Genomic DNA, 11,203 nt, shown 5'->3' with positions numbered 1-11,203 from the left:
TTCCATAGTAAAATCAATAATGTCAATGTTAAGTATTGACAATGTTAGACATTCACACCTAGGTATATCATGAACAAATTATTGAAGAAAAAAACATTCCTGAAAGTAACAAGAGAGAAATAATCCGTCATGTACAAGAGATTCTCATTAAGATTAACAGGTAGCTGACTTGTCAGAAACCACTGAGGCCAGAAGGCAGTGTGATGACATATTCAAAGTGCGCGCACGCACGCACACACACACACATACACACACAAAGACTGTCAACCAAAGATTCTATATCAAACAATAAGAAAAATATCACAACATTCCCAGATGCATAAAAACTGAGATAATTCATCATTACTGCTAGAAAAATACTAAAGGGAATCCTTCAGGCTGAAATGAATGAACACTAGACTGCATTGAATCTACATAATAAAATAAAGAGAACTGGTTAAGGTAACTATGTAGGTAAATATAAAAGTATGTCTGCCTTTAATTATTTTCTTCTATCTGATTTAAAAGACAACTGCATAAAGCAATAATATAAAACTGTGCTGATGAGTTTGTAATGTATAAAGAGGTAAGTTGTATTGCAATGGTAGCCCAAACGAAGGTGAGGAAACAGAGCTATATAAAAGTTTTTTATACTATTGAAATTAATATGGCATTAATAGGAAATAAGTTGTTATAAATTAAGAGGTCATTGTAATCTCAGGGGCAACAACAAAGAAAATAATTTAATAAAAATAGTAAAAGAAAGAACAAGACAATTAAATAATATACTATAAAATACAGGGTCTGGCATAGATAATGCCCCTTTTTATTACAAAATCTTTCATTACAAAGTCATAAGCATGTAATTCTGTAACAATATCACACTCAAGCACACCATATGACTTTTAGGTGAAATGTTCAAATTAAAACTATAAATTATTATACCCATATTATTACCCTACCAACCACAGTCAGGCATTACTTCTGCCTGATCCTGTATCTTTAAAACAAAAAGCAGTAATTGAGGAATAGAAAAACATATATGAAGTAAGACATAAAAAAAATCAAAATGTAAGAGGTAAATTCTGCCTTATTAGTAATTAACATTAAACATAGATGGATTTTAATCCAACTCTGATCAAAAAACAGATTGGCACAATATAAAAGGCATGTTTTAGGTTCAAAGACACAAATAGGTTGAAAATAAAAGCATGGAAAAAGATATACTCTACACTTCACTGCAAGTAGTAAAATATCAAAACTGGTATCTTGTGATAAGTTACATATATATATATAATACCTAGAGCTAAGAGCTACACTAAGAAAACTATATAAGGAAATATACTAAAAACATTAAAAATAAAATGGTATCCTAAAAATAGTCAAGTAACTCACAAGAAGGCAAGGAAAGAGACACAAGGGTATGAGAAACAGAAAGAATAAACAGAACACAAACAATCTAGCAGATTTAAGATGTATCATGTAAATAATTAATCTTCAATATAAATGATCTAAATATACCAATTAGAAGACAAAGTTGGTAAAGTGAATATAAAAAGGCCCAACTGTATGCTGTCTATAAGAAACTCACTTCAAAAACAACACAGGTAAGTTGAAAGCAAAATAAGCGAGTCAGAAAAAGCTAAGAACCATATGATTCTGTGGGATCTGGAACCACTCATATGTGGGATATAAAACTGAAACTCAGAGACACAGACAACAGTATGGTGGTCACCAGAGGAAAGGGGAGTGGGGGATAATAATGGGTAAAGGAGGACAGATATAAGGTGAAAGAAAATTATTTGACTCTGGGTGGTGGACACACAATTCAATATATAGATCATGTATCATAGAAATGTACACTTAAAACCTATATAATCTTATTAACCAATGTCACCTCAATACATTTAATAAAAACTAAAGTAAAAGAATGAAAAATGATATACTATGACAATATGAATGTTGAAAAATCAGAGGGAACATTTTGTACCGTTATTAAGACACTCGTAGTGCTCCTATACTCTAATATATGGTGGGGCTCAGTCTTTGTGACATTGATTGATGACTACAAATTTGCAGACTTTCTGATCTCTTCCTGAACCAGATTATTCAAGTATGAAGTCAAGATCTTACCAATACAGAAGAAGAGTCGTAACTAGAAAACCATCTAGACAAGCACACTGATCTGAAATTGCTGGTGCGAGGTTGCTGGTAGGAAGAGCAGCCAAAGCTAAAGAAAGCTGACACATGCAGGGTCAGTTAGGTAAATGTGGGTCCAGGTTCATATTTTGCATTTGAAAGCAAATTTTCACACATCACATAAATACCAATAGAGGAAGAACAAGTGGAATGATGGTTTTTATCCTCAGTTCTATGGTGTGGTGTGTCGCTCTTCTTTCAACATCTGCCAGTCTCCATCAATGAATGCCTGCAAAAACATTTTGGCATTTATTATTTGAAAGGTTATAAAATTGTCCACACAGTGTAATTCACCTTACCAGTTGTCATTTGACAGCTAGGTTGATAAGTTAGATCTAAATAAAATTCCCCTTGAGTGAGATACTTTCACATTATGTTATAAACTGCCTGGTACATATATCCTTTGGAAAGCCAGGATCCTCACAAATGGACCTGAAAAATTATTGATTGACTTGACAGCCACAGTCCTCTGAAGTGCTGGAAGCCCTGAGGAAAAAATTCCTATTCCTTTGCCTCTCCCTTTGTCTCATATGCCATTGTAGAAAAGCAAAGTATTTTTTTAATGTGAATGGAAATATACTGGACTTTCTATATCTCAATCAATTTTAGGATGTCCTGTGGGATCTGGAACCATGCAGCTCTGTACTGAACCTACAGAGAAATTTAGTGATTGATCACAACTCACTTATTAACTCATAAAAACTGTCATAGATCTATAGATGGCACTGAACGAGGCCCTCAATACTTTGACAAAAGGAGCCACCAGAGAGCTGAGCATGACATTAGAGTGGAAATAAGATATGATCCTCCTACAACCCTCCTGCAATCTTTCATGGCCAAGCATCAGTCTTGTTATAAATGCTAATTTAAATATTTAGTTTGAGTGCAGTCTTTTGTCTCTCAACTAGTCTCTCCCTAGCCAGATGCAGTAAAGAGGTATGTTCTAGAAACAGGATAAGTAAATTGATTTCATTTTTCTAACACCAGATTATATATGATCTTACACAGGGTGTGGGGATAAGGATGAGGGCCGGGGTCATCTTTCCCAGGATTTTTAAATTTCTTCTTTCAATTCAGTACAATTCTATTCAATTCAGTTTGACAACAAATTTTTAGACACAGTGTGGCAGGCACTCCATGGTGCCCAAAAACCAGGGAAAAAATAGAAGTGGTTGTCAATATCATAAAGGAATGTGTTAAATACAATGACAACATCACAAGGAACATCCCTCCCTCCTTTTCCCTTTTGTTTTCTTTCTACTTTCCTTCTTTGTCTTTTTTTCTCCCAACTTTATTGAGCTTTAATTGACATATAACATGTAATTTAAGTTGTATGATATGATGATTTGATACACACATATAGTGGGAAATGATTACAATAGGGTTAGTAACACATCCATCATCTCACAAAATTACCATTTTGTGTGTGTGTGGTGAGAATATCTCTTCCTAAGGCATTGTCTTCCCAAAGGCAAATATTGATTTTTCACCTATCATTTCTCTAACACCTTTCATTCACCAATCAATGACATTAATGTCCTCTTACAGTATAGACCATAAAAGCAGTCACTTTCTTTGCAGTGACCTAGAGAGCAAAGAGGACTTTCTCAAGGTCACCCTTTACTTTTCTGATGCACACAAAGCAAACACCAGCATCTCTGCTCTTTGCAAGGGGCATCTCTCATGCTGCAGTTTCTGTCGCCAACTGTAATGCACTACGGGTGATTTTCATCTACTTCTATATGGAAACATGATAGAATGCACCTCTTCCCTGGGTTATTTCCATAGCTACTGTATTTATTACATTAATGTTTATCTCTTGGATGTCATTTAATGAATGTCGGCAGAGGGGAGGGAGGAGATAGAATGTGCACTGAAAGAAGCTGTGCCATTAATTCGAAATGGATGGTAGAGACAAGTGTGCACATTCGCATGGCCATATGGGGGCTGTTTTAGGCACTGAAGCAGTTAATTTTGTTTTAAAGACACGAGCATAGATAAAATAGATCTTTTTGACTTTGTTGTGAATTGAAATTATAAAGCATGCAAGGCTTCAGATCAAAATGCTATATTATTATCTCCTCCCCACCTTATCTGAGGAGTGTAATGCCCTTACAATGGCCCACTTCTTGAACTCTTTCCAATTTCAGATATTTCCTATCTTTTTTAATACCTCATTGCTTTTGCATCAATTACAGCCTGACCTAAAGCTGCACTGGAAGTGGAAGTGATATATAGTGGAATCCATTTAAATGAATTTCTGATGAAAGAATAAAACTGTTAAAAGAATAAATTTACTGCACACAAATTTATACAAATCCCGTACATGCCATGAAATCCTCTTAAATGAAAAACTGATGAAAGATTAAAATGTTAAATGAATTAAAATCCACCATACTGATGAAATACAATGATGATTTGACCTACTAAATGAATGTCCAAAATGAAGGTATAAATTTAAAGTGCCAGAATGTATGTCAATTTTAAATGTGTGGTAAGCCAGCATAACACAAAAATACAGCTCTCTCTATTAAAGGAACACATTCTTTGTTGAACCAGCATTTATTTAGAATCACTTGTGTCAGTTATTTGCATGATTAGAAAGGCAAATATCTGGTTCCTCAAACGAGGTAACGTTTTCATTAACCTTTCCCTTTTTCCTTACCCTTTATCACCTTAGTGCTCTAGGTTACATTTTAGTCTCTAATAGTACCTAAGAGGTAGATAAAATTTGGGACCCTCTCATGGCCATTTCTACTTTCCAGTATGGGTTCTTATGAAAACAGAACTTATATCTTGCTCACAGAATATGCCTTTGCCAAAAGCTAATATTAAGATATGAATTTTCAGTGAGACACAGGGAGTTAGCCAAGCAATTTCTATTCAGAATTACTACTCTGCCCAACTAATTCACAATTTAGCAGTAAAAATACAAAAACTCTGTTGAAAAGTTCTTAACAGTTAAAATAAATTTCCAAACTAATTTTTTGCCTAGAAGAATGAGAAATTCCAACTTAATTTTGAACACAGTGATAAGTAGGTTTGTTTTTGTTTTTGTTTTGTTTTGTTTTGGTAACAAACAAGCCTTGGTAACTCAAAAACTATACTCCCTAATCAGGCATAGTTGGGACTGTTTAATTATTGCCAGGAAAAACAGAAATTCAATTGCACTATGGAAAATTTCACCCAGCTGTCTTCTAACCTCTGTTTAGATTATGGTATTTTAGCCATTTGCAATTAGAAGCCATGGCCAGGAAGTGGGCATTATCCCCATAGGCAACTCTGGTTGTGTGCAAATTTCTGGGTGTATGGCCAAATGCATGTGACCATTAATTCAAATGCATCTGCTGACCATTGAATGGAATATAACTTGACTTCAAGGACCAAAAGGGATGAAGTTTCTATGCTAATTAGGTCTGGTCAATCCTACCTGCTTCTAGCAAGGAACAAAAAGTTGCTCCTAGTGAGCTTTTGAATTTTTCATCAGCCCTAGATATTTTGGAGGGTACAGTGGGGAAAATTGTCCCAAGCTTCAGTGGAGTTCCTAAGGAGGTGGGAATCTCAAAGCACAGTTGAAAGTGATCCAGAGTGGTCTGTGGTGGTCCTTGGCATAGCCTTCAGCATTGCAGTACCTTTTAATTACTGTCGAAATCTTGATGTAAAATGTTTTGCCTTCAGTGGACAATCTTGATGTGATTTGTTGGCTGCAGTAGTTGCCACGACAGCTTTCAAGTGCTTCAGTGCAAGAACTGAGTCTTGGTTACCTTCACAATTCTAAGGAAACCCACAGCGTGTAATAAATGTTTGTTGAATTACACTGAAACAGCACATGCAATTTTAGTCTGGCTGAAGTCATAAGTAAACAAGACTTGGTGCTTTAGCATCCCCTAGGGGATGCCAGAGTTGCCTCCCCTTATATTTTTTCATTCTTCCAGGATGTTTATGGAGTGCCTCTAATGAGGTATTTGGTACTGGGGATGAAATACCTATCCTTAAGAAGCCTACTATCTGTCAGAAATGCTGAAAGGTCCTGACTAATTGTCCAATGACTATTTACAGCGCCACAGTTATTACCAGGGCTGTGGGAGACACAGAGGTACAGTAGTGTAACAAGGTATATAGTTCTAGTCTAATGGATCGCCAGTGAAAACAGAGGCAATTACAATCGAATAGGAAAAGTGTTCTGAGAGGGGTAAGATGGAAATGAAAAAGAGGAAATACAATCTAAGCTGAAGCTGGAAGGATGGATATAGAAGTTAAATAGGTAAAAGGGCCATGTAAATGGGGGAAGCTACACTTACTGGTTGATTCATCTTGTGGACCCACATGATCCAATATTTGAATTTATAGGTTCTTAATTAACATACAGATATTTTCTTTTTTCAAATAAATAATTAGAAAAAATATTTAAGTTTACCAAGTGTTTGGTACTTTCAAATAGCTGATTAGTATCCCTAGCTTATTCTTATCATTTCATTTTGTACATATATTTACCAAATAGGCCAGGTGTTATTAAGTAAAATTAAATATTTAATGGTATTACTGTTATCATTAATGTCATCTTAGAGCTTAAAGACTTCTAGTACTTATTAGAGTAAGAGTGAAAAAAGAATTCTGATATCACTAAGTTAAATGTACTGGAAGTATACTAAATTGCTGAGGATTTTAAAAAGTATGTATTTTTTAAATTGTAACTAAAAATATGTATTAAAACTCAATATTTTTAGAGGTATTATTTGAAAGTGAGAATTTATCTTCACTTGATTTTAATTTAAAGTCTAAAACTTAATTAGAATTATGGAACATAATTTAAATAAAAATAATATGTATTCAATGTATAAAATCAACATGAGAGACAACTAGAAACATCTAAAATGTTATTCTGAATATTTGAGACTTTCAAGTCATTCTTCCTTGATTTCTAATTTAAATAGATTAGGAATTAGAAAACAACACATATCTCAAATTAGGAATTTGGAGAACAAAATTATGGCACTAATACACTGTGCAAACTTAGACACATTTGTGTACTGATTAACAAAGTAGGAAAGCCAGGCTACAATTCCCAAGGCCTAGTCCAGGTGTAATCCATAACGTGTTGGTAGTTAACAAAAAGGAACTCTAAGCGGTCTGGGGGAAGCCCTTCTGTATAGCATTTGCTAATTCATATGGAGTAAATACTCCCAATGCAGCCAATTTCAGGCTATCAAGATGATGTCACTGAATGCAGAGTTGGGAAGAGATGCACCCAAAGCTGGTTGGGGATAGTATTCCATGGTAACATAATGCTATTTTATGTAACCATTCCCCAATCTTAGTATTTGCTCTGTTTTTTTTTTATTTTTTGCTCTTCTTTATCAATATTTAGATGCACAGAATTAAAATTTCTGAATCAAAGTAAATGTAAACATTTCTGAGGTTTCATTAAATACAGTTAAATTATGTTCAGAAAAATACTAATTTATGTACCTACCAACAGTAAGGAAAAAATGTTTCACCAAAAAATTGCCAACAAAGGGCATTATTAAAAAAAACAAACAAAAAAAAAACAGCCCTGCCCTGGCTGGCGCATAGCTCAGTGGATTGAGCGCCAGCTGTGAACCAAAGTGTTGCAGGTTTGATTCCCAGTCAGGGTGCATGCCTGGGTTGCAGGCCATTAGCCCCAGCAACCGCACAATGATGTTTCTCTCTCTCTCTCTCTATCTTCCTCCTTCCCCTCTCTAAAAATAAATAAATAAAATCTTTTAAAAAACAAAACAAAAAACAGCCCTTGTTTAAAACCAAAACAAAACAAAACAACCCTGGCTGGTATGGCTCAGTGAATTGAGTGCTGACCTATGAACCAAAAAGTCTCCAGTTCTATTTCCAGCCAGGACACATGCCTAGGTTGGGCGCCATATCCCCAGTAGGGGGCACACAAGAGGCGACCACACGTTGATGTTTCTTTCCTTCTTTCTCCTTCCTTTCCCCTCTCTCTAAAAATAAATTCTTAAAAAAAAGGACAGCTTTTCTAACCTTGCACCCTATTATCTGATTTCATATTTCTTAAGTGGATAAACATGTAAGTGTACCAGTTAATGACATATTTTTCTTTGAAAAGTGTCTATTCATGAGCTTTTTCATTTGTCCATGTATTCTTTTTTTAATTTATTTTTATTGTAGTTTTTCCCATTACTATTTAGTCCCCTTATAACCCTTCCCCACCACTCCATGTATTCTTAATGGTTTTTCTAATTAATAATTAAGTCTATAACCCTTTGTTAATCTGTTGCAGATACATGGTTACACAGTTTAATGTCACAAAATACTGCATCTTTAATAATTAAAACTGTGGATGTTTTTTCCCATGTCTTCTCCAACTTTCCTGGCTTATTTTACATTTCATCATTTAAATCACCTTAACTTACTTTGAATATAGTATGAGGAAAGGATCTATGATTTTCTCCCCCCCTAACTTTAGCCAAATTCTTCCTATCTCTTTTTCATTAAGTTTCTCTCCTTCCAATATATTTTATACTGTCATCTTCAATTAATGTTATATCTAAATATACGTAGACATTGTTCTTGCCATATCTCCTCATTTACTGATCTGTTAACTCTCATGTAAGTACCTTCTTATGATAGCGTATACCCCATGGCAATCAATTTCAGCATCTAACAAGTTCACTCCCTACTAAGTCCTTTATTCTTCTAAGTTTTCTTAACATTTTTAGATATTAATTCTTTCAGATAAATGTTTGAAGGGTTTTAGCATGTTTTTAAAAAGGCCAGTAGACTTTTTATGTCTACAGTATTAAACATATATATTATTTATATTTTTATAGTATAAAGCTATTTGTCTTTTGTTTGTATTTAATGGTAAATCCTATGGATTTTTGTATGCATCTTATTGAAGTTATCAGTAGACATATAATTCTTTGCTATTATACACAGAATCTATTTTCAATCTATTTTCATGCAGATGTAACAAGTGTTACAAATGACTGTTACAACAGTCATTTCCTGTTGTTATATATTTTTAATTATTTGCTTTTGATTCGTTAACGACTATTTTATTTTACCAGATAGATTTTATTGATACCATTTATATGGTACATTATTTGACCAATTAATTTTTTGCTAAGCAGAGGTTTTTCTATTTAACTTTCTTTAAATTACTGGTATAGGGTTTTCTTGGATATGAAGAATTGACTCTTCGATACTACTGAATTTGATTTGCTAGTATTTATTTAGAAGTTTTAAATGTATATGTATGTTCATTTGGCCATTCTGTGCTAGAAATTTTATTCAAATTTTAGTGTAAAAATCTAACATTTCAAAAGTACATTGATTCTATTTTGTTCATGAGTTTATTTTGTTCATTAAATTCCTCTTGTAAGTGAGATCATATGGCATTTGTCTTACATTGACTAGCTTATTTCACTTAACATAATGCTCTCCAGTTCCACCCATGCTGTCACAAAGGATAGGAGCTCCGAAAACAGTGAACAGACTGACAGCAGCTGGAGGGGAGGGGATAATGGTGGAGAGGAGCGGAAGGGACCAGTCAACATGAGTGACCCACGGTCATGGGTAATGGTGTGGGGATTGACTGGGGTGGGGGGTGGGATGGGTGGAGGAAGGCAAAGGGGAAAATTGAGGCAACTGTAATAGAATAACAATTTTTTAAAAGTACACTGGGTGGTTTTAGAATTTTCTGGTACAGCCACTATACAATATAGATAACATAGAAATGCTGTTTTCCTATGAAATTCAGAAGAATGCATCTATAAAAACTAGATGAAAAGCTTTATATTGAAGTACTTCTCTGATTGCATGTCTGTTTATGTTTTCTAATTGATATCTGTAGTATAAGTTTCAGTCATGTAAAATTTTATAAAACTAAATGATAATTAAACACAGTTTCTAATTTAATTAGCATAAAATTATGACTAATATTCTACCATGATTGTTTTTCTAAATTTCAGTCTGCAGAATAAATAATGGATTTCAAATCTGACCACTTTGCAGCTGCTAGTGAACTGACGTACTTAGGTATTGATCATTTTCTGTTTAGATGGCTCTCTTTTTTTTTTCTTTAACTTTATCAGGAATTTGGTTTTTATTGTTATTCATGTAATAGCTCTTCTGTTTATCTCTGTCTTATTCAATTATTTCTATTTTTACCTTTAGCTATTCCCATTTTCTTTAATTATCAAATAAGGTTTAATGTATCAAATAGGGTTAGTGTTTTGTGTATATAACATGTCACCAAAAGATGAGATGCCTTAAATAAAACAGACACTTATTTCTCAGAGAAGTGAAAAGAAAATCCATATGTAGACAGCTATTGGTTGCTTAGAGAGAGGATCCCCCAAATTTCCAGAGTACCCGATTCCTCCCATCTAACAGCTCTTTCAACCTTCTCTTTGTAATCTATCAAAGTTCCTATATATGAATACTCTGTTGATACTGTAACTTCACAAATAAGTTTTTTAGAATTTTTAAATTATAGCAATTTTATGTATCTGGTGGTATATACTGTAAGGTTGAAAAGACCTTACTTTAAAAAAATTTCAAGCCACTTTCTTTAAATATTATACTGCTAATAGTATGATATTGTTCTTCTTAAATTGCTTTCTGGGTAGTGTGTAGTAAATCAAAGAAGGTAAATAAGAAATATTTCATTTGTAGCATTTCCATTATTACTAAGAATTAAGATTTTCTGCATGGAAGAAAGGAAATAGATAGGTAGGGTATGATAAGTTAAGTATAATCCCGTAGTCCTAACTTTGAATTAGAATTAATAGCATGAATTCTTAAAGCATTTTGTATTTCAAATATATATATTTAATAGCTCTGTCCACTGAAATGACCTAAAAACAATGACCAACCTGGTAGCAATAAATACCCCTATTACAGTCTCCAGGTAATATTTCCCACTGGTTATTACAGACCGTGGAATAAAAAATGCAAGAAGAGCCTGGACACCTTATCATGCCCTAAAGCAAGGAAACTTATATTACTAGGGGCTCATCAAAAGGAC

The sequence above is a fragment of the Phyllostomus discolor genome, chromosome 2 (assembly GCF_004126475.2).
Source record: "Phyllostomus discolor isolate MPI-MPIP mPhyDis1 chromosome 2, mPhyDis1.pri.v3, whole genome shotgun sequence".
NCBI classification, from domain to species: domain Eukaryota; kingdom Metazoa; phylum Chordata; class Mammalia; order Chiroptera; family Phyllostomidae; genus Phyllostomus; species Phyllostomus discolor.
This window is presented reverse-complemented; position numbering follows the sequence as displayed.